Source organism: Artemia franciscana, chromosome 19, assembly GCF_032884065.1.
Source record: "Artemia franciscana chromosome 19, ASM3288406v1, whole genome shotgun sequence".
In the NCBI taxonomy this organism is placed as follows: domain Eukaryota; kingdom Metazoa; phylum Arthropoda; class Branchiopoda; order Anostraca; family Artemiidae; genus Artemia; species Artemia franciscana.
This window is the reverse complement of record NC_088881.1, coordinates 24,466,017-24,490,868: the sequence shown is the minus strand read 5'-3', so window position 1 is coordinate 24,490,868 and position 24,852 is coordinate 24,466,017. Positions and strand designations below refer to the sequence as shown.

The 24,852-nt window shown below is 35.1% G+C and overlaps 1 long non-coding RNA gene across 2 annotated transcripts in view; it reads left to right on the top strand.

Annotated features, from left to right (window-relative positions):
• LOC136039459 (uncharacterized) overlaps positions 1-23,558 on the top strand; it is a 33,224-nt gene extending 9,666 nt beyond the window's left edge. For both annotated transcript variants that reach the window (XR_010620453.1, XR_010620454.1), the window contains exons 2-4: positions 1,783-1,866; positions 14,874-14,964; positions 23,416-23,558. This is a non-coding gene — a long non-coding RNA (uncharacterized LOC136039459). The remainder of the gene's footprint in view (positions 1-1,782; positions 1,867-14,873; positions 14,965-23,415) is intronic.
• Positions 23,559-24,852: the final 1,294 nt, after the last annotated feature.

The window sequence follows — 24,852 nt, the reverse complement described above, 5'->3', positions numbered from 1 at the left end:
ACATAAGAGTACAGAAGTTCGTTACATAAGCTAATTTATAAGTTACGTATATCTCTATCTCTAATATTCTAAATATAAGAGATATATGTATTCTAAAGATATATATAGAATATATAGATATATATAGTATATAGAGATATATATTCTAAATAAAACGTATATCTAAAAATTAGAAGTTCTAGTTGCCTTCTAAGTAACCAAAAAATCAGAGGGCAACTAGGCCTCCTCCCCCGCTCCTTTTTTTCTCAAAATCGTTCGATCAAAACTATGAGAAAGCCATTTAGCCAAAAAAATAAATATGCAAATTTCCTTTTAATTTTTCATCTGCGGAGAGCCAAAATCAAAACATGCATTGATTCAAAAATATTCAGAAATTAAATAAAAAAAAACAAGTTTTTTAATGGAAAGTAAGGAGCAACATTAAAACTTAAAAACGAACAAAAAATTACTTTCTATGAGAAAGGGGCTGCTTCCTCATCAACCCCCCGCTCTTTACGCTAAAGTTTTTTACTGTTTTAAAAAGCAGAGTTTAGAGAAACAGTCAAACTTTAGCGTAAAGAGCGGGGCGTTGATGAGGAAGCAGTCTCTTTCTCATACGAAGCAATTTTTGTTCGTTTTAAGTTTTAATGTCGTTCCTTACTTTCCGTTAAAAAAACTTGTTTTTTTTAATTTAATATTAACAAGAGCCGACGTCCTTTACAAACAATCTCATGCCTTGGTTTCTGTAGGAAGCAAACTATTTAGCATTATAATACTTATTAGACGTAGAGATACCCTGGCCAACACTTTGAGAGAAGAATACTGTGGTTTTAGGAAGGGCATATTGTGTGCCGACCAAATTTTACTCTTAGATTAAAAATTGAGGAAATTGTGTGTCATCAGACCCATAAGTCTTAATTTTTTTAGATCATGAACAGGCATTTGATTAAGCCAAAAGAACAATACTACTGCATAGATTATGCAGATGATATGACTGTCCTTGATAAAACTGTTAGCAAAAGTATTTCATTTTTTGTGAAATAGGGTACAAGAATAGGTTTGAAAATTAATGTTAAGGAGACTAAGTCACTTGGACTGGGAATAAATGAAGGGGAATAGATTTTTCAAGTAACGCGAAGATTGTTCAAGCAGATAAATTCGTTTAACTGGGTAGTATTATTAGTAAAGATACTGAGAAGAAGGGTACTAAGAAGAAGTAAAAACTAGAATAGGAGAAAAACTAGAAAAACTAGAATTGACACAGGATGTTTTTTACTATTGGAAAAATTTATATTAAATCCCTGAGATGTCTGCGAGCCAAAACTAGAATATTGAAAGCTACATAATGACAGGAAGCAAGTTTAGCTCAAACGTGGATCCATTAAAAGTCAGAGAATGGTGATTAAAATATCTTTTAGGGGAACTGTCTACGGATAGTTTTAGGTACCCATCTGAATGACCGCATTTTTAAAAAGAAGCTGCAAAAACATTTGACTATTTCCCCTTTCTCTTTTCTCTTTTTCTTTTTTCTCTTTCTCTATTTCTCTTTTCTCTTTTTCTCTTTTCTATTTCTGACTCTGACTATTTCTCTTTTCTGACTATTTCTCTTTTCTCTTTATGACTATTAGATAAAAATCAAACAAGGTTTTTAACTGAAAGTAAGGAGCAGCATTAAAACTTACAGAAACTATTACGTATATGAGGAGGGTGGCCCCCTCCTAAATGCCAAGTTCTGACGGCAAAATTTTTAGTAAATCTAAAAAGGCTTCTCGTTGTTCTTATTAAACGACCATTGTGTTTCAGGAGTCGTTCTTAAAGAATTAGGACTAAACTCAAACTTTGGAATGAAGAGTGAGGTGTTGAGGAAAGGCTAACCCCTTCATAAAGGTAAGAATTTCTTTTTGTTTTAAAATTTTAATGATGCTTCTTACTTACAGTAGAAGAAAAATATGTTTTTGATTTGATTTCTGTTCATTTTTTAAATATTGCTGGGAGATCTGGCTCCACCTGAGTGAAAATTTACCCAGGACATTTACCCTTAACATCTCTAAACATAAAATTGAATCGGCCAAAAGAGAGTAAGACAAATTAGAAGAATTTTGCATAAGAATTCTGACAAATTTTCCCGAGTTTAGATTATCTACTACCCCCCCCCCAACTCCAGAAACTTCTCTTTTCATGGAATATTCTCCCCGTGAAAAATTCCCCAAGCAGAAAATTAACTCCCACCTGGAAAAATGTATGCTTACTTCTTAATAACAAACACCATACGTAGACAATGCATAGATTTTACAACTTTAAGATATTTCCCCCAAGGCTATAGGGGAGAGGGGGATCATTTTGTCTCAAAATGCATAGCTAATGGACTTTTCAACTATGCTGAGCCAAAAGACTACCTCAAAATTTTTATCGGATGATCTTGGGAAAGAAAGGGGCGTGAAAGGGGGGCTAGCTGCCGTTCAATTTTTTTGGTCAATTAAAAAGGCACTAGAACTATTCATTTTCATTTGAATGAGACCTCTTCCAATATTCTAGGACCATTGGTTTAATAAAATTGCCCATGAGAAAAAAAAAACAAATAAATAAATACGTATCGAAGACCTTTCTTCAGGCTAAAAAAATACAATACTCCACATTTTTGTTGATATGAGCTTGAAACCTCTACAATAGTGTTTTCTTATGCGTTTAATCTGACGGTGAGATTTTCATTAAAATTCTTTTGCTTTTAGGGGGCGTTTCTACCCTTTTTTAAAAATCAGGCAAATTTTTTCAGGCACGTAGTCTTTGATTGGTAACACTAAACCTAATGAATCTTATACATTTGGAATCATCATATTAAACCGATTCTTTTGGTATAATTATTGGTATCAAAATTCTGTATTTTAGGGTTTCGGTTACAATAGAGCCGTGTCACTTCTTAGTTACAGTTTGTTAGCTGGTCTTCCCTGAGTGAATTTTTTCCATTTTTGGGAGCCATGCTAAATTCTAATCAATTTTTGCAGTAAGATCTCTTTGATTCGATTTTTTAAGATATAAGGCCCAATCCTCGAAGGATATTTTGGCCCATTTTTGGGCCCCATTTTTTTAGGTATTTTTTTAAATAATACTTTTGTCATTGTATTCCAATTCACCCAACGCAAACTTGCAAATGGAAGTTTCAACCTGATCAAAATAGAAAACCGAACCTGATTTTCCCTCTGCGCACTGGAGTTGTTTTGGCCTAGAAGCTTCTGAATGTGAGCTTCAAGTGGTTCAGAAAGGTGTTTTTGCTTTTTGCCTATTTTTTCATCCCAATGTCTTAACTTTAATCCTGACCTAAAGAAACATTTTGCCTCTTTTTGGGAACTACTTTTGGGTTTTCATCCCTGACCCGGATTATGTTTTTAATTAGGGTACCCTTTGCTCAGAAACTTCGATATAAACCAATCAGATAAACATAACTTTTTGTGCCATTTTTCAGACCCTGCCATTAGGGAGGTTAATGCCAGCTTTGCCTCTCACTCAATACGACTAAATTCGACTATCTGTATTGGCTTTTTCTACAATTAGCCAATGGATTGATGCCCAAAACTTCGACCAAAAGAATTCTAGGTTTCCTTGGCCCAACGATACCTTAAAACTTGTAGCCAATCAGACAGCCAAAGTTAGACAGCCATATTTTTTTTATCAAGAGGCCATATTTTTTATCAACATTCAAAAATGAAAGTTGGAATAGTTTATAGTATTTGCCCCTGAAGCTACATGGGCCATACCATCTCTGGGGACAAATATATTAGGTCTTTCCATTATTGTATGAAAAATAGCCATTTGAAAATGTTGCACCGATTGTAAAGAAGGTAACGGGGGCACCCTAAAAGATGATAAGACTTTCCGTATTTGTGCTAATTGGTGTTGTTCTATGATTTGCTTTATTATTCATTGATATCTCTGCTTAATTTATGTTTCATTATTTCATTTATGGTATTTCCCACTCTTTTGCTTTTTCACTCTCTTTCACTATTTACTTTTCTTTGTAAAGCTTTCGTTATAATAAAGAAAAATCTCTAAAAATTTAGCGCATTTAATATTTGAACATTTTATTCACATCGGTACATGTACAATATTTTCCTATATATATATATATATATATATATATATATATATATATATATATATATATATATATATATATATATATATATATATATATATATATATATATATATATATATATATATATATATATATATATATATATATATATATATATATATATATCATCTTTATGGAAATGGGTGTATCAAGAGGGGTGAATTTTAAAGAAAAAGGGGCAATGAGATTTCTAACCAGTAATTGAATATAGAGGAGGAAATCGCCATGAGTCCAGAAGCTCCGAGACTGACCCTCCCTTGGCATTTGCTTGATTTGCCACTTATTTCTAACTTTCTAGTCCATCACTTGTGCCGGGTCTATGGTCGAACTTAAAATATATACTTTCTAAACCAGCTAGTACACCTTTCCGGTCATGGACCAATGAAAAAAATCAATCTAGAGCCAAGTTGGAAAAACCAAGCTACATAGTCATTATGAGTTCTAGAAAGAACTGGTTTCGCTTGAATAATTACTTATCATAAATAACTATCAATTTTTGAATTAGGAATTGACCTCAAATAAGTGAACACTTATTGAGAATTGCCTTTTTATTATACAGGGCGAAATGTTGCTTTTCTTGTACATACTAATAAAAGAAAACCTGTTGTACTTTTTAAGGTAACTTTTCAGCAACGTTCAACATTAAATCTGTAGCTACAGGGGTGATTGACTAGAAATAACCGTAGGTTTGAAATAGTGCAAAACGTTCCAGCAAAAATAAGAGATTACGAGAAAGACTAGCGTTCGTTACAAGACTTTGGAATAGACTATATCCAAATATAAAACAGAGATAATCAGGCTTAAGAATGTTAAATACGAGTTGTAGGAAAAGAAACCAGACATAATATCACAAGATCGGTCTTAAATTCACGTAGTTTGTGTGGTTGGAGAATCGTTATTGCTAAATGTCTTCCATAATTCAAAGCCATAGAGGATGTGAGTCAGATCATATTGATTTTTGGTAAGTAAAAGGATTTCAGGTCATAGCGCTTAAGCTACAGTTATGGAAGCTACGTCACGGGCGACCTTTTTCTATAGCAGTGTGAAATAAATACACGTGGATTAGCATCAGCATAACGTCCATGGACCGTCAGAGAGCTTCTCTTGGGAGACTGGGGGATCCACAATGGAAAACGGAAACAATTACAGGTTAAAGGTAAATTCCTATGGCTGAGAGGAGTTATGGGGAAGGAATGTGGGTCATGAAGCCCCCTCCCCACACACAGCAAAAGTTCCTGGTTGCACTGCTCTGCGCAAAAGACTTTTCATACGCCTTGGTTCTCGGTTCCAAAGTCTTAGTGGTCAGTATAGAACATTTAAGAACATGTTTAGTAAATATATATTTTAATGGATGTCATGTTCCCAATTATGAAGGTCGAGTTAATCTTAATAATTTAAATAAAATAAAATTCCCTGTCCGTCCCTTCCTCTTGTTGGCGTCCTTTGGGGGGCCCATTACCACATATGTGTTAAAACTGATATTTCAGCAGAAAATTCAGCTTCTAAATATTTCTACTTTGTTTCTACGATTTGGTCAATTTTTGAACAACTGAATTAATTTTTTTTTTTTACATACAACTCGTGTGTAATGCAAAGATGTATTCTTGACCAATTGCAGCAATTTTTTAAGAGAACAAAAGATCTGTCAAACGTTTTTTCTTTTCTGATGATCGGCCGAACAGTTTTTATTTGCTAGAAAAATTTGTTTATAAGGGGATATTCATGAATTCCTTAAATTTATTTTATCCTGATTTTATTTTTTGGAAATGGCTTTTAAAATGATAGTCATTCCCAATATCTTTAAAATTCTGTTTTTGTTTTAATGATTATTTAACACAGCTCACTGTCAATGTTTTTGAATACGAAATTCACCTTAAATGAGTGGACAAGTTGCATTAATTGCTTTTTTTTAATCTGGCTTGTTGATTGATTTTCCTTGTACATACCGATAGGAAAAAAAACCAGTTGTGTCTTTTAAGGTTAGTGTGTCATGTTAAGTCAACTGGTCTTTTGGGCTGAAGGGGAAGATAGCCAGAAATTGCTGACAGTGATCAATAATATTTTTTTTTACTTTAAAACAGCTCTGTGGAAGATGCCAATGGCGTCCGGACGTGTCGTTTCAGTTTCTATGAAGCGGCCTGGGGGGGGGGGTAGAACAATTTGGAAAGACAAGTCTTGAGAAAAGCAAAGTAATCATTTTATTTTAAAGATGCATTTCCATTTGTTATATATATATTATTGTCAAAGAACAAATAGACCCACTTTCCCTCGTGCATTATTTTTTAACTTATTGATAGAGATATGAACAACAAGAGCCTATTGTTAGTTGTTTAGCAACTGCCATACTATAAGTAGGATTGCCTAGGGCCAAGAGATGGTAATCTAACTAAGAGAAAAGTGTGTTTATCTTTGCCATTACGCCCTTAATAACTATAAGTTTGATAATTTCCCTGTTTTGAAAGAGAATAGGTTAAATCCGGTACTCTTGACCCTTCGATTATACTAATAGAAATATTATTCTTTTTTTTATCGTTTCATAATTTGTTCCTAAAAGTTTTCCTTGTTTATAATTTAGTACAATTTCTCTTCCCAGTTTTAATTCGGTATCTGTTACCTAGCCATTTATCCTCCTATTTATCAACCTTCTACTCGTTTTCCATCTCTATCTTTCTCTTCAATAACCGCCTCGTTCCCCCGCTCTCTCCCTATCCCTCTCTCTTTCTTTCTCTCTCTCTTCCTCCCTACTTTAAGCCTATTTTGCTTCACTCCTTGTTGGCGAAAGGTGTTTGGGAGTTAACTTATTGTGTCTTTACTTTTCTTGCTGTTATTTAAGCAAAAGCAACTGCAGCAGAGAGGTAAGCAGACATTTTTTTTATGATACTAATTGATTTGAAGGTTTTGGGACAATTAACTAGGAAACATGGGACACGAGAAAGATGATTTTGAAATGTGAGTTTCCCTTACAAGACCTCTATTAGGCTTAAAAATCATGGGAAAAGCAATTTAAGGCCAGGGGTCAGTGCCGATGGATTTTCAGAGACATCCACCAGTTTTGAGCTCCACCTAGTTTCCGTATAAAAGTGTCTGCGGTCACCAAAATTTAATAAGAGGCTACCTACAACCAAAGAGACGTTAATCAACGAACTTCAGACCGTTGAATCTTACAGCCTAGACACTTGCAGACTTTAAACTTTCATTCTTTGAGGAATGACTTGTAATAGTAAAGCTTGTTCTTCTTCAAGGACTAGGGGTTACATAATTCTGCAAATTGGTCTATCTTTTATTTGTTGCTGGCACATTTTAGGGCTGAGAAAATGGTTTTATTAAACGTTGTTCCGCAACCATTACAAATTGTAGTGAAACGCAATGACATAGCTTGGTAATAACTAGTAAAATGTTTATGTGGTAATCAGTTATTGATAGACATAGAGCACAGTAAAAGAGCCAGCAGCTACAACTTCACTTTACTTTACTTAACCCTCATGCTGGGGTGGCGTTGAGAGTGTCGTAAGCCTTTTCCACCTAGGGTGGTCTCCAGCAAGGGCCTCTGCATTAAACAGCAAATTCGAGCTTGGTCCAAAAAATTCCCGAGATCATCACTCCACTAAAATTTGGGTCTTCCTCTTGGTCGCTTTCACCCACTACTGGTTGGTTCAAAGTTATACAGAATCCGATCGGGAGTGTTGGCAGGCAATCGCAAAAGATATCCAAGCCAACGAAGTGTCTGCTTGGCAACCAGCTGTGACAAAGATGACCGGAAGCCATACTGCGTAGGCGGTCATTACTGACAGTCTGTCCATTGGATTCCCTTGATTGTCCGAAGCCACTAGGATTGAATAGTGTTAAGACGGCACTAGTCATCAGCAGGTGTAGGCCAAGTTTCAGCTACTTATAGCAGGATCGAATACACTGACCATCCAAGAATCTTCATCTTGGTAGCTCGTTTGACCATTGGGTTCTTCTAAAGATGACTCAGCCTACCAAAGACAGTAGAGTCCTTGGGTGCATGGGCAGCAACTTCATGGTTGATGCAGCCATCCGATGACGTGATAGTGCCGAGATAAGTGAAGAGCCCAACCACTTCGATTTGATTTCCGCTAACCAAGTAATTAAAATTGTCGGATTTAGAATTTGGCTGCACTACCAAACTTTCGCCTTCTTCCAGTTAATGGATAGTCCTGTCCTGGCAGCTTAACCCAGAAGCGTGTTTAGAGCCATGAGCAGCTCCGACTTCAGTTTGGCAACAAGTGCAGCGTCATCAACAAAATCACAATCAGTGAGAACTCTATCCCCGTACTTGAGTCCAACGCTAAAATTCCGGGTTGTGCAAGTCGTAACATGATCAATAATGCAGTTACATAGCTTAGGAGCGACTGAAAAACCTTTCCTCACTCCTTTTCTTACTGGAAGGAACGCGCTATGTCTCATTCACTTACACACAGGTCGTAATCTCTTGATGCATGGCCCAGAGTAGGCGGACATATTTTGATGGAAGGCCACTATTAGACAGGATATTCTATAGAGAATCTCGATCAACTGAGGTATATGCTGCCTTAAAATCGACATAAGCAATAAAATCCTGCTGGCAGAACTCGTTCGCCTTCTAGATGGTTTTTCTTATGGAGAATATCTGCTCTTTCGTTGATGGGTCAGGCATAAGGCCAGCCTGCTCTACTCTGTACTTTCGTCTGAGGTGTGAAAAACTTCGCTAAAACAGAGCCATAGAAAAGAACTTTCCAGATCTCTATGTATCAGCTTATTCTTGACGCCATGAAGATGCTGATATATCTTCATATCAACGCAAAGTCTGGCTTGTCTCCGGAGTGTAGTGAAGTCCACAGCTTATGACAACGAAGATTTTGTTACTTGAACTTCGAAGTTAAGAGTTGTTCTAGCTGCGTCGATGACTCCAGCTTTAAATAAGTCCCACATGACTTTAATATCCAAAAGTTGGGAAAGCCTTTCAAAACGTTCTTTAATCCAAACTACATACCGGTCTTTGATCGCAGGATTATCAAGACTGCGGAGATTTAGCGTAACAATGCGCTTGTCGACCTTCTGGAATTTCAGCTTAAGACAAACTTTCGCAGCCACAAGTCAGTTTTCAGTATTACCCACGTCAGCACCACGAAACAAGTGACAATTAGAAACCAATAATCTCTCACCGAGAGATGATAATATAAGAAATAATTTTATTTATTACGCCGTAGTTACTATACCATGTTTATTGATGAATTCAAGGTCTTTCAAAAACTGTTTTGGATATAACAAACTGACGGGCGCTGCAGAGTTGAAGAAGACGATTTCTTTGTCATTAGTTACGTCCAGGGTAACAAGGCCCATGACGTTTTCCCAAATATCTGTGCAATCACTAACGGTAGTGTTGAAGTCCCCAAGAAGAAGCAATATATCTTGGGGAAGGGCCGAAGAAATAAGTCGTGCGAGGTCTATGTAAAACTGGTCCCTAACATGGTGATTAGCCTTATTTGTTGGTGCACAGCATACAACCACAAAGAATTTTCCATAACGTTGTCTCAGTCTTGCTACTAGGAGACGATCTGATGTGTCATTATGAGATATAAATGTATTTCTAGCTCCCTTATGAACAGCCAGACTAATATCAGCTCTCCTTGTGTTGCCAATGCCCAACCAAATTAGACTGTAATTATTACTGATGAATTTCTCGCCTTTTTCTGGAAAATAATTTCTGTAACGCCACAAAAGCACCATAATACTGCTTTTGCTAGTCTCCATCATCCACATTTATTCAGAGCTTCCCTCTTTGCATCCGTTTATGCAGTTACTAGCCTCCTCCAATCCTGTTCAAAGATATTCTGCTATCCATTCGACACGAGTGGATCTTTGACCTCTGTTGGATATGAGTTTAGCTTAGTTTGGCTTTCCTTTGACAAACACCCATATTTTTGCTATTTGGCATCAAATTAGCTATGCAAATCTATTCAGGGATAAGCACCTTTTGCTAGGACATCACTTGAATCTTATTCGAATCAGTCGAGTTTAACAAACTTCATTTTAATTTAAAAATGCTTATATGACATTTCCAGCTACCAAAAAAATAGCTTTTTGGTATATTTATATATTTTTAAAGCGTTTGCAAGCTGTTTTACCCCAGAAAGGAAACATATAAACAAATGTTAATATAAATACCATATATTTCATTGAAAAAAGTTTCTGATCACACGCTCAATTTGACGATTCTTAGTAATTAAGTTTTAATGTTGCAGTATATTGAATTTAATATTGTTAATGTAAGAAATATTGTGGTATTTTTCTTGATTAATAGATTTGCTCAATTTCTTAAAGATTCAGTCATCGACCTACACTCTTTACAACTACTAGACTCTAGTAGCCTTTGATTGTCAAGACATGACATGATATAACATTGAAATGATATAACACATCATGACATAAAAAGATTCCACATGACCTAAAATGACAATATTCTTTTCAATAACCGGCCTCAAGGCTAACTCTTTTAGTAGGCCGGGATGATACATTCTACTTCATTTAAAATGACCAAACACAATTATAAATTATGAAAGTTTAAATTGCTTCTGGACATTCTGCTAATAAATCTGCTATCTTTCAGTGCTTGACTTGAAGAAAAGTACTGGCCAACCGTTGAATATTAGCTATTCAAATCATAACTTTTTAAGGACAGGACTTGTTATTACTTTCTTTTTTCTTTACAATCTCACGTACAAAGTAATGTACCATGTATGTTACGAAAGACCCTATATCAATGGGCTGCACACTCTTTGTTATGGGTATAAGGGGTATAAAAGATTATATATATCAAGGGTATTTCAAGGGCATATTTATAGGTATAAAAGACTTCGGATTCTTTTTCGTATGTCAGCCGTCGAAGTAAATTCTCCGGTGTACTCGATGCAACCTAACGTGTAACTCCTTGTCCTCCATAGGAGAAGACAAGAATCGCATAGAAACTATCGAGAAACCTGCTCTAAGGACAGGTGTTGTGTTGAGTTATTACATTTTTTAATGTATTTTGTTTGGGCGTGTCGAAGCCCAAAATATGAATATTGGCACGTGAATGGATTATATCTAAAGAAAGCTTCCTTAGCTCAATCTGTTATTAGAAGATCTCTAGAGAACGTAGCGGTGATTTTCAGGGCTCCCAAAACTCTGGCTATAAAAGATGATAAGGGCACGTATCGAGCTTCTGATTCAATTCTCTTGAGCCTATGATTGAATTCCATAGAAAAAAGCTAGAAAAGATAATTATGTGTATTAAAATTGAAAAGTCTAATTCAAGCCATACTTTAGTCGTAGACATCCTATACCCTTAGAGATGTTAGCGGCTCTTGCGGTTCTCAAGAGCCTGTCTATACGATTTGATGAATGTAACGTCATAACGAGTTTCTCATTGGATCCTTATGAATTCAGAGTTGAAATTCATAAACCTGTTCCATGACGATTTAAAGCATGATTGAAATTAATAAAAGCATATTGCAACTAGAATCACTGTTAAAATCTAAGGAGTTGTGCAGACAGCTATCTGCCGAATTCAGGTAAAAGCTGAGAAATGGGGAATGAGTTTGTCTACATTGATGATCAGGATGTTTTGATATCTGAAACTGTATATTAACAACCTTTGGAGACAGGCATGTCTTCAGAAGAAGAATCTTTGGGTTAGTGACCCCCCCCCCGTCAGATATCTTAATATTTTGACGTTTTTCAATATAATTCCTTAAACTTCCAATTTAATTCTTCTACTCTGAAGTCATAAAAGTTTTATCCCCTCCCCCTCCAAAATAACATGCATATGTATATATGTGTGGGGTTAAACTAATGAATCAATTTCTATGAATTTTGAATATATGTTTGTGTTTTTACAATATAAATAAATGATAAATAACAGTGGGCATAACAGTAAATAACAGTGATAAATCATTTTTTTGTAAGCCCGGTCATTAATGGGGTTTACCACTCAGAGTAGACTCTGAACAATGCATTACATCGCTTAGAGAGACATTACAAACATAATGCAAGTTCAATGCAGATGTAATAAAAATTATTTTAAATCACAATCGCTTCGTCGGAAATACCTTAGAAACTCTTTTAAAATTTTGTCAAGAATTAAATAAAGTTTTTTAATAATTCCACATTTCCAAATGCAAGGAGAGGGAAGTGAAGAAAACAAGTGAGGACCAAAGGGCCGAGAAAATCAAAGTCGCATTCATCAGAATCAAAGACCCCAGCTCTATATTATTGGAATTAAACAGTTCGTGGTAACGAACTGTAAGTAAGGAGTGACCCTGCTCAATAGTAACCGAAGCTCTATAAAACGGAATTTTTACATCAATATATATATATATCAAAAGAAGCGAATTTATGTGCTGATTTCAAATATATAAGTTTTATTAAGATTAGTCTTACTTATCAAAGGTTACGAGCCTGAGAAAATTTGACTTATTTTAGAAAAAAGGGGGAAACACCCCCTAAAAATCATAGAATCTTAATGAAAATCAGATCATCCAATTCAGCATATCAGAAAACACTTTTGTAGAGCTTTCAAGCTTCTACATGCAAAACGTGGAATTTATACTTTTTTTGCCAGAAGAAGTATCACAGATCCGTGTTTATTTATTTATTTTTTCCAGGGGTGTCGTTTCGACCAAGTGGTCCTGTAATATCGTGATAGGGCTCATTAGAATGGAAATTAAACGTTTTAGAGCCCTTTTTGAGTGACCAAAAATATTGGAGGGCTGCTAGGCCCCCTCTCCCGCACCTTTTTCCCAAAAATCGTCCGATTAAAATTTTGAGACATTCATTTTGTTCATCGTAGTTGACAGACCCAATAACTATGCCTTTGTATATAACATGACCCCCACCCACAGCACCAATGGAAAGTTTTTTAAGCTATGAAAAATCGTCCATTATTTACGAATAGCATTTGTTATTGGGATGCATACGTACATTTTAGAGTCGGAAGACGAATTTCCTGCTCGAGGGTTTTTTTGGGGAGAATTTCCATGGAGAGGAAAGTTTCCAGGGGGAGAGCATGTCAGAAGAAATTATACACTTGGGGAATTTGCCAGAATTCCTGGGACTATTTAAAAAACAATCAGAAATCAAATAAAACAACAAGTTTTTTCAACTGAAAGTAATGAGCAACATTAAAACCTAAAACAAACAGAAATCATTACGGGGGTTACCTTATAATTATATGAAGGGTGTTGCCTCCTCCTCAACAAAACGCTCTTTACGCTAAATTTTGAATTTTGCCCCAATTCTTTAAGAAAGACTCCTGAAACACAGCGTTCATTTTACAGAGGTATTAAAAACTTTAGCATGAAGAGAGAGGTTTTGAGGAGGAGGCAAGCCCCTTTCTATACGTAATAATTTCTGTTCGTTTTAAGTTTTAATATTTTTCCTTACTTTCAGTTGAAAAACTTGTTACTTTTTGTTTAATAAAGGCTAAAGACGAGATCCGTGTCCACAGAAAGTGAAGGTCGTTAATGGCGACAGAAGGTTTGAAACACAGATCCTAGTGAATAAAACACGTCAATGGAGGTGACAAAAAGCCAACTAAATTGGCTTTTTATTAGCTAATAGGTCCTTGAAATGGTCTTGTTGGCCACTATTTCTGTATAATTTGATATCTTTTGTGGGTATTTTTCAAATTTACTTCCCTCCTTTATATATGGGCTCCTGAATGAACTTCCAATCTGCGTATCCGTTTTCGACAATATGGGAGGGACCAGCAACCACACTAAGCGATCAAAGCTGATGTCCATGACACATCAGTAAAAAACGAGAAAGCTGATTCGCTTTAGATAAATTAATTTTCTTGAAAGTATAGATCAGATTAAAGCCGGTTTTAACTAACTGGGTCCTTTCTTCTTCTTTTTTATGAATTTCCGCATAGCTACGTTAAAATATTCGATAAGATCAAGTTCAGAAATATCATTGTAGAGGAGTGTTTCCTAATTGTCTGGACAAACATGCGGAAAAAAGTCGGAACGACCTGACCGATCTTTACCAGGCGAAACAAAGCTGATTAAGAAAACTTGAAAAAATATTTTCTAACAAATAATTGAAAGATTTTGGAAGTTTAATGTTAAATTTTGATTAATATAACTAATCAGTACTATAGCTCTACCTCTACTATGAAAAAAAAATACAAATGATAAAGAAGGAGGATGAAATTGCTCATTATAGCTTTTTTACTGTAGACTATATATGAAAAAGTGATAGACTGTCACGTACTACAAACGCCAATATTTAACACAAGTAAGATTAGATTGTGGAGAATTTTGTATGTATGCAGTTTTGTTTTAAAGAGGAAGAGAATTAGGGGGCTACAGCCCTCTTCCCTAAGTACAATCGTTTTGCAAAAGTGTGATCTTATTACGATTCAAAAATTCTTTGTTTTGATCTTTTAAAAATCAATTTGGATTTTGACAAAAAAGTTGAAAAATAACAAATCTGTATTTTTTTTCTTAAATGCACAAAGTGTGCATGACGAACTGTTTGGAGGTTTTGTAGATTTTTCTTTTTCAAGAGCCTCTTGTAAATGTGAGTATGCCTTTTACCTCTTGGATAAAAATGAGCGTGTTGGTGCCTCCCAAACCAGACAGAATTCAGAGCACGCATAAGTATTTATGCTTCGAATCTCTTTGTAATTGTATCGGACAATTTTCATTTGATAGCACATATCCAGAGCTTGGATACCCGAATCTGCATATATGTAATAAAACCCTTGGGTATCTTTGTAGATAACTAACTTGGATCTACCTTCACTGAAGCCTCTGCACTGGAATCAATGGATAGCGATCGGTAACGACTTAATCAAGGGCTGTGGCCTCGGTAAGAGATTCAATGACTTTGTTCATATTTTGCCTCAGCTGTAACGCTTTTAAAACTAGTAATTTTGTTTTGCGTTGAGCAAAATTTTTAATATTCAAAAGATTCAATTGTTTTGCAATAATCGGAACGAATGCATTAGAAAGTTGGTCTTACTATTAAAAGACGTAACGTGTCAATGGAACTGGCCGACCTCCTGTGTGAATGCTACAGAAAATTTTAATGCATTTATTACAATTTTTGCGGTCCAACTGTTTATCCTTAGTATACTGAATTTGTTGGGCCAACTTCTCAGTTAATCAAAGTGCTTTAAGTCATGTTTCCCACAAAACGTAAGTACAGGTCACTTACAAAGTTATATTTTCTTACGTATGGGCAATATATTCCCCATGCTTTCATTTTCGTCCAAAATTTTGGCATATTTCATTATCAGACATTAATCCAAACATGTTGGTCCAGTGTAATTTCGCTAAACGGGGGCAGAGGCGTTCAAATATATAATAAAAGTCAATTTTTCGGACGAGTTCTTTTAGGACGAGGGTTTTTAAATCAATACTATTCTGCCTAAGCCCAACTGCGTCCAAGCAAAATATGTAATATATGCTTGTATATAAAAATATTTAAAGGACGTATGACCAACCTACAAAGTGGCCTGCAAAGATAGGTAACCATACGGCCGGTTTAAAGTTTGATTTTAATGCTGAAATATCTAACAGTTAAATGTAAAATTACCCTCAGTTCCAAAAAACCTCATTTGTCTGGAGTGTTGACAAACAGTTTGTATGAAAGAGCATCTCGGGCCAAAATTAACCAAAACTCTAAAAGAAGGAATTTTCGTAACAATTAATACAACAAAAGGATTTTTTATCTTATGCTCGCTCCAAATAATTAAAATTCAATACGCTTAATGCTACCTATGAAAAGTTAAACTTACCTGAATTTCAAGAAAGAGGGAATATATCCCTAAAAAAAAAAAATAGTGATCTTCGTAAAAATTACACCGTCAGATTCCACCCCGTGAGTAAGATCAACTCGGGACAAAGTTAACCAAAAATATAAAAGTAAGGAATTTTGGTAACAGTTAATACATCAAATGGATTTTTTATCTAATGCTGGCTCCAAATAAATAAAATTCAATATGTTTAATGTTACCTATCAAAAGTTATATTTACCCGAATTTAAAAAAAGAGGAAAAATATCCGTAAAAAAACTAGTGATCTTTTTAAAAATCACATCATCAGATTCCAGTTCGAGAGTGAGAGCGGCTCGGGCCAAAATTAACCACAACTCTAAAAGAAGGAATTTTGATAACAATTAATACATCAAAAGCATTTTTTATCTTATGCTGACTCCAAATAAATAAAATTTTAATGTTACCAAATCAAAAGTTAAATTTACCTGAATTTGAAAAAAAAGAGGAAAATATCCTTCAGAAAAAATAGTGATCTTAATAAAAAAAAAAAAAAAAAAAAAAAAAAAAAAAAAAAAAAAAAAAAAAAAAAAAAATACACCATCAGATTCTAGAGAACTCTATTGTAAAGGTTTCAAGATGTTTTCAACAAAAATGTGAAAGTTTGTATTTTTGCCAAAAGAAATATCACAGATACGTCTGTATTTACATGTTTGTTTGTAATTTTTCCCAGGGGTAATCTCATCAAACTAATGGTTTTACAAAATTGGTAGGGGGCTTATTTGAATGAAAATAAAAACTTACAGTACCTTTTTTTAGTGACCAATGAGACTGTGCCATAGAAAAGGGACGCTTTCTGTCATTTTTTGGCACCAAACTAGGATTTTACCCTACTGACCAAGTTTCTATTGATCAAGTATTAAATAAAAAAAGTTTTTTTAACTGAAAGTAAGGAGTGAAATTAAAACTTAAAACGAACAGAAATTACTTCGTATATGAAAGGGGCTGCTTCCTCATCAACGCCCCCCGCTCTTTACGCTAAAGTTTGACTCTTTCTCTCAACTCTTCTTTCTAAAACAGTAGAAAACTTTAGTGTAAAGAGCGGGGTGTTGATGAGGAAGCAGCCCTTTCATATACGAAGTAATTTCTGTTCATTTTAAGTTTTAATGCCGCTCCTTACTTTAAGTTAAAACAACTTTTTTTTTATTTAATTTCTGAACGTTTTTGAATCAATGCATGTTTTGATTTTGGCTCTCCGCAGAGGAATAATTAAAACGAAATTTGCATATTTTTTTTTTTGGCTAAATGGCTTTCTCATCATTTTGATCGAATGATTTTGAGAAAAAAGTGCGGGGGAGGATGCCTAGTTGCCCTCCGATTTTTTGGTTAATTAAAAAGGCAACTAGAACTTTTAATTTTTTACGAATCTTTTAATTACTAAAAGAGATACGTAACTTATAAATTAGCTTACGAAAAGAACTTTTGTATTCTCATGTTTTTATTACATATATGTGGGGGTTCGCCCCCTTGTCAGTACCTCGCTCTTCACTAAAGCTTAAATTGTGTCCCAATTCATTAAGAATGACCCCTGAATCACAAAAGCATTAGAATAAATAATTGAAATTATTAAAAATATTTTAGCGTAAAGAGCGAGGTATTAGGAGGAGGTAAGCCCCTCATATGGGTAATAATTTCTGTTCGTTTTAAGTTTTAATACTCCTCCTTACTTGCAGCTGAAAAAATGTCATATTATTTTTTTTCATTATTTTTTTCTTAAATAATGCTAGTGAATCCTGCGCTCCCTTCATGGAAATATTCTTCCCCCATGACAAATTCCTCGATGGAAAGTTCCCCCAGCATATCCCCCTCTTCTCAACCCCTCCCCCAATAAAAAAATCCTCCTGAAAACGCCTGTAACCTTACCAATAACCATTACTATATGTAAGCACTGCTCAAAGTTTGTAACTTGTAGCCCCTCTCACGGGGACATAGTTATAAGGTTTTACGACTACGCTGAATAAAATGGCTATCTCAGAATTTTGATCCGTTGACTTTGGGAAACTAATTAGCGTGGGAGGGGGCCTAGGTGCCCTCCAATTTTTTGGTCACTTAAAAAGGGCACTAGAACTTATCATTTCCGTTAGAATGAGCCCTCTCGCAAAATTCTAGGACAACTGGGTCGATACGATTACCCCTGGAAAAAAAAACAAAAAACAAACAAATAAACACGCATCCGTGATCTGCCTTCTGGCAAAACATACAAAATTCCACATTTTTGGAGATAGGAGCTTGAAACTTCTACAGTAGGGTTCTCTGATATGCTGAATCTGATGGTGTGATTTTCGTTAAGATTCTATGACTTATAAGGGGTGTTTCCCCCTATTTTCTAAAATAATGCAGGTTTTCTCAGGCTCGTAACTTTTGATGGGTAAGACTAAGCTTGATGAAACTTATATATTTAAAATCAGCATTAAAATGCAATTCTTTTGATGTAGCTATTGGTATCAAAATTCCATTTTTTAGAGTTTTGGTTATTACTGAGCCGGGTCGCTCCTTACTACAGTTCGTTACCACGAACTGTTTGATTTTGAGATAGCCCAAATTAATTTATAAGTCTAAAATCCATGTGTTGAGTCTTCTAGGTGCAGAGGAAAACAAAATACGGTTTAAATGTTTTCACATTCTTTGCTTTAATAAACAAAAACTATTAAACTTTAAGGAATAAATATCAGTATATGTATATTAAACTTAAATCCACAATGATGTTTTTTTTCAGTAAAGTGCACATTATATTCTGATCTTGGGAAGGCATGGGGGTTGTCAGCCATGCTCATGTTAATTTTTGCTCATCTTGAGTTTGACTCAATTATTTATTTTAATATATGTTCCTTTTGGGTTTCACTTATTCATTGATGGGATTTGTGGTAGTTTTACGCTTGGAAGATCATTTAACTTTATTTTTGCTCATATTTGACTTAATGGAGCTCTGCCTTTTTGAAAAACTTGTTTTGTGGAAACTTTAGCGTAAAGAGCGGGGCATTGAGGAGGGAACATTCCCTTTCATATACGGAGTAATTTCTGTTCATTTTAAGTTTTAATGTCGATCCTTACTTTCAGTTAAAAAATGGTGTTTTTGAAATATTATTTAAAAACGACTAGAAATTAAATTGAACAAAACGGACTTTTTCAACTGAAAGTAAGCAGCAAGATCAACACTAAAACGAACAGAAATTATTACGCATATGGAAGGAATTGTCCCTTCCACAAGACCTTGCTCTTTATGCTAAAGTTTTGACTTTTTGTCCTAATTCTTTAAGAGCGACTCCTGAAACACAATGGCCGTTTAATTAGAATAATAAGCTTTGTTTTAAAATTAAAAAAAAACGTTTGCGTTAAGAGCGGTGTCTTAAAAGTGAGGCAACCCCTTTCATATATGAGTAATTTCTGTTCGTTTCAAGTTTTGATGTTACTCATTACTTTCAGTTGAAAAACCTTGTCTTTTTAAATTTGATTTTTTATCGTTTTCAAATAATACCAGAAAATCAGGCTCTCTCTCTGTCTCCATGAAAAATTCCGGTACTTTGTATTATACGCCACTCACTCAAATTTACGATGTGTGAAAGTTGAGAACAAACTGGTTTCGGTGTTAATTTCTTCGGTGGTTTAGAAAAAAATTGGGCTATATATTTACCCAAGGGGGGGAGGAGGGTAAGTTATAGCTGTCCTGCATGCGAAATGTGTTAGGTAAAATTATTCTGTATATTACGAACTAAGAATTGTTTTCTGACTTCAAACTGCACAAATGCCTTACCTCCCCCCCCCCTTATGTGCAAATATATACCCTAGATTATATATTTCCCATCTAATCTGTCACTTATCTTTGTCAAAGAAACCGGCTTGTTCTCGAGTTTTACACGGTGTAAACTTGAGTGAATGGTGTATGATACACAAGTACCAAAATTCCTTCCCCCTACAGAAAAAAACAATGCTCAAATAACTTTCTCAAATTGGGATTCTCTCCCCCACGGAGGGGAGAGGGCACTTGAACTTTCATTTTCCAATCAGGTAGGCTCCATCCGTTCAGAAGTTTATGCGACCACCCGTTCAATAAAACCTTATATTCCCTGAGTCATAACTTACAACCCTTACCCCTGGGCTCTCGGGCATTGTGTCCACCCTGAACACATTTTTATATGCTCTTTAACTATTTTGAACAAAATGATTATCTTACATTTTCGATCAAATGCATTTGGGGAAAAGAGGATGCCAGGGAGGGGGAAGGCTACTTCCCCTCCATATTTTTTTACTCTTAAAAGGAACAGCTAGACATTATCAATCAAATGAGCCTCTACATAAGTTCAAACGACCACTACCTCCATATAAACCTTATATGTCCCCAGGGCACACTAACAACCTTTGCCCCCAGACTCATGCGGGTTGTGTTAACCCCAAAGGTTCTGTATGAGATATTTCGAAGGTTTTTGAAAAAATAACTATCCCAAAATTTTTATCAGATGTGCTTCGGGAAAATACGACGTGTTGGGGAGGGGGTTGCTAACTGACTCTTAAAAATGGTGCTAGAACTTCTGATTGTCAATCCAATAAACCCGCTTCGAAGTTTATGCATCCACCCTTTCTATAAAATCTTCTATGCCCTCAAGGCACAATTTACAACCCTTGTCCTGAGAGCCTTGAGGGAGGGGATTGGTCATCCTCAAGGAAATAATTTCCGGGTCTTTTAACTACGCTGAACAAAATGGCCATCTAAAAATTTTAATTGGATGTGTTTGGGGAAATGATAGGCGGGGAGGGGGGATTTCTGCCATCCAGTCAATTTCGAATATCTAACAGGGCACTGGCCCTTTCAAATTCTAATCAAATGAGCCCCTTTCGAAGTTTTTTATGACAGCTTCTTCTATACGAAGAAAATAATAGTAACAATAATAATAATAATACAATGTACCCACATTGCTCATTATTTAGGCAGCACTTTTGCGCTGTCTCTGATTATATTCAGTAATTATTTTCATCTGTATCACCTATAATGAAGGAGGAGCAGAGAGTCATTTTGTAGGCTAGGAAGGGGATACCAAATGCCTCAAAAAGTGCTGTCCAAATATCCTAACTCTCATTGGACCTTCAGATGAATAAAATGAAAAAGACAAGTTTTTCAACTGAAAGTAAGGAGCAACATTAAAATTTAAAACGAACAGAAATTACTCCATATATTAAAGGGGCTTTTCCCTCCTCAACGTCCCGTTCTTTACACTAAAACTTGACTCTTTCTCTCAACTTTACTTTTCAAAACAGTTAAAAAACTGAAAAATTAAATTTGATTAAACTTATATATCTAAAATCATCATAAAAATCCAATTCTTTTGATGTATTTATTAGTATCAAGATTCCGTTTTTTAGAGTCTTGTTTACTATTAAGCTGGGTCGCTCCTTACTACAGTTCGTTACCACGAACTGTTTGATATAGAATGATTTTGGGCAAGGAGGGGAGCTGTGTATCGAAACTCAATTCTTTTGATTCCGTGGAATTTGTTTGGAGCAAACCTTTGTTATTGGTGCTGAGGGATGGGGTAATATTTACCCTCTCATTTTGACAATATTTTTCTATGTAGCATAAACTGTTAAATTTACATGCCTACCGTCGCAGAGGCGGAAAAGACAAGGCAGGGCGTCATGAACCTCGTTAAGAAATTTCTTGGGGGGAAGGGAGGTGCAAGTGCTGCCAGGAGGTTTATTTTTTATGATTTTAAATCCTAATATCACTGTTTTAAAATTCATATACAATGCTCCAAAAAATTTTAAAATGTGTGCATAATGTATTTAAAAGTCTGAGAACCCTATTGAGGAGGTTTCAAGCTTCCATATACACAAATGTGGATTCTTTTTTTGGGGGGGAGGGGGAAAGTAAGATATTCTTATTTGTTTATTTGTTCTTGATTTCGCAGGGGTAAAACCTACCGTCATAGGAAATTGCAAGACAGCGCATTCAATTGGAAATTAATACGTATCGTGCACTTTTTAAGTAGCCAAAAACATTTTGGCACAGTAAAGGGTGTTTTCTCATTTTAACCCCCGAACGACAAGTTTGACTAAACGATGGTTAGGTTGTTGTCGACTGAAAATTCTGAGACAGCCTATTGATATAAAATTACTGAAAAACCTTTTGCTGAGCTTCCCAGTTTCAGGAGGAGTAAAGCCACGTGAACGGCGATTTGATCCCGAAGAGTCAAGTAGAGTCACTGTTTGTGCAAAATAAACGGTTAATGCAGACACTTATTTTAAAGCTCGATTTAACCAAATTAATCAGATTATGTTTGAAAAAATTCTTCTCAGAGTTATAATTTTCTACCAGCTATTATGGGGGTGAGTTGGTGGGTCATTGCTAAAGGGGGAGGGTAATGCTGCGAAAAGCACATTTTCACACCAAAAATTTGTAAATTTCTGTGAGCATTCTGGTAAACATAGGAGGTGGTCTGGGGAGGCAGAATGTAAAAATTTATCTCTGACCTCCATTTTTTCCAGTATGCCTGAATATAAGGAGTGAAGGATGATAGCTTCTTACTAATTACAGAAAACCTCTTTTTTTATAACATGAAATAATACATCATATCTTGGCCAGATATAAGGTATTGTGGAATGAAAAATTGACTTGGCTTAGTATTTATCCCATAAAATTACCTATAGTCAATCAGATCTTAGACCATAAACTAAACGCCGCAACCATAGCAACGCCGACCAGTTTCTTCTGTACAAGTTGGTGCATGATTAAAATAGTAAGTACTTCAGTCTGCTTGGTCTAGGATTTATGAGCTGGCCCCACCGTAGGTCAGGCCTTCTGAATCTCTTATAAAGAGCCCAACAAATGTCTTTGAGAGCAAGTCTTTTTCATTAAATATTTCATTTTTACAAAGTTAATGGGGGCTTTGTCGAAAATGAGAAGACTGATTTACTGAACATGTTAAGCAATTACTCACGCAATAAGTTAGGCTGATACTGCATTGTCAAGAGTGATTTGCTTTACCTTCCCATAAATATTGTAAGGTCATAGACCAGGAGCCTGTGTGCTCTAATAGTAATAATTGAAAAAAAAAACTTGTTTCCCAAAATAAGTTCTTCAAAGAGAAGTAAAGAACTCTATTAAACAAAAAATGAGAAAAAATGAGAATCAAACAATCTACCGAACGTAAAACTACCACAAATAAGCATCAACCCAACCCAAAACGAACAGAAAATATGAAACCCAAAAATAAATCCAAAACGAACAGAAATTATTATAAGTAATCGAGTCAAACTCAAAACGAGCAGAAATTGACACGAGTAGGGCTCGAAACCACTATTCCTTCCCAAGGTCAGAACATAATTTGTATTTTACTGAAAAACAAATACAAATGAATGTGCATTGTCAGTTTAATATACATATGCTGATATTTATTCCTTAAAATTTTAATAGTATTTGACTTAGGAATGGTATAAAAGCAAAAAGATTTTTTTTTTCAGTAAAGTCTTTTTAGTAGCTGTTTATTTTGCAGGCCGCCGCCAACTCCATCGTACCTGGATGATTCCATGAGCCATACTCTGTCTCTTCCAAATTTGAAGATGCTCATATTCTGTGGATACTAGTGTACTCCAGTTTCTAAGTGCTGTTCTACAATACATTCAAATATAAAATTTTTGAAATACTATTATTACTTGTTTTTAAATTAGAGTAGACAACCAGACCAAATAGTTAAAGTTATTTCATACCTTACCAAGTAGCTATAACCATACAGCTTAAACGTTTTTTTTCTTTTGAGGTTAGAGAAAAGCTACTATCAGAGTGACAAGAAAAACTGATACATAATGATGTCTTCGGAAAATATTTCTAACTGTTCGAAGCAATTTTACTCGTAGTTAAAGACCTGCCTTCATATCAACTTTACATGGGTTTCCTCAATGAAAGATGCAAGAGCCATTAAATTGAAAAAATTGAGACGATCCCCAAAACCCCAATTTGTGATACTGGGACCAACGTTTAAAGAATTATTTTATTGGTTTCTCTAAGAGATATGGTTTTGAAGTAAAAAAAAAATCCATTGTTCAAAACCAGTCCAATTGAACCAGAATATAAAAGGTTGATAAAAAGAAAAAAGTGGCAGAAGCTTAAAGAAGAACAGAAGGAGCTTGAGCAAGCTTTAAATCTAGGTAAAACAAAAGATTTCTGGTGAAAATGAAATCAAATGATAATAAACAAAGGCCCTATCAGATATCCCAGCGGCCGATAATTGGTCAAGTTATTTAGAGAGTGTAGAAGGGGAATGTATAGAATTAAATATTGAAAATTGGAGCGATAATGTTTTGTTCCCTGTGAGAGAGAAGGATTATGATTTGGTAAGAGAAGTTTCGTCAGAAGAAATTAGGAAAGTTTTCAGGAATATGAAAGGAAGGTTTGGACCAGGAATAGATGGAATACCAGCAATTTCGATAAAGAGGTCACTTAATGTGATATTACCTGTGTTAGTTTACATATTTAATAGAATTATTAGTGATTGAGTATGGCCTTCTACATGGAGAACATCGTTAATGGTACCTATATTTAAAGGGGGGAGTCCCAGGGATCATGAGAGTTATAGGCTGATAGCCTTAGCTCCTATATTTAGCAAAATCTTAGAGAAAATTTTAGATAGCTGGTTAAATGATTGGCTAGAGGGTTTTGGAGTTATAGAAAAAGAACAGGGAGATTTTAGAAAAGGTTATAGTACTACGGATAGAGTGTTTATTTTAAGTGGATTAATTGTAAAGTGTGGATCAGGAAAAAATAAGTTATATGTTGCATTTTTGGATTTTAAAAAAGCGTTTGATAATGTCAATGGGGTTCTGCATAAAAATAAGCCTATATGATGTGGGACTACCTTCTTGTTTCATTCGTTTGGTTGTAAATATGTATTTTGAAACTAGTGCAATAGTCAGAGTATGTGGGTCGGGTATTT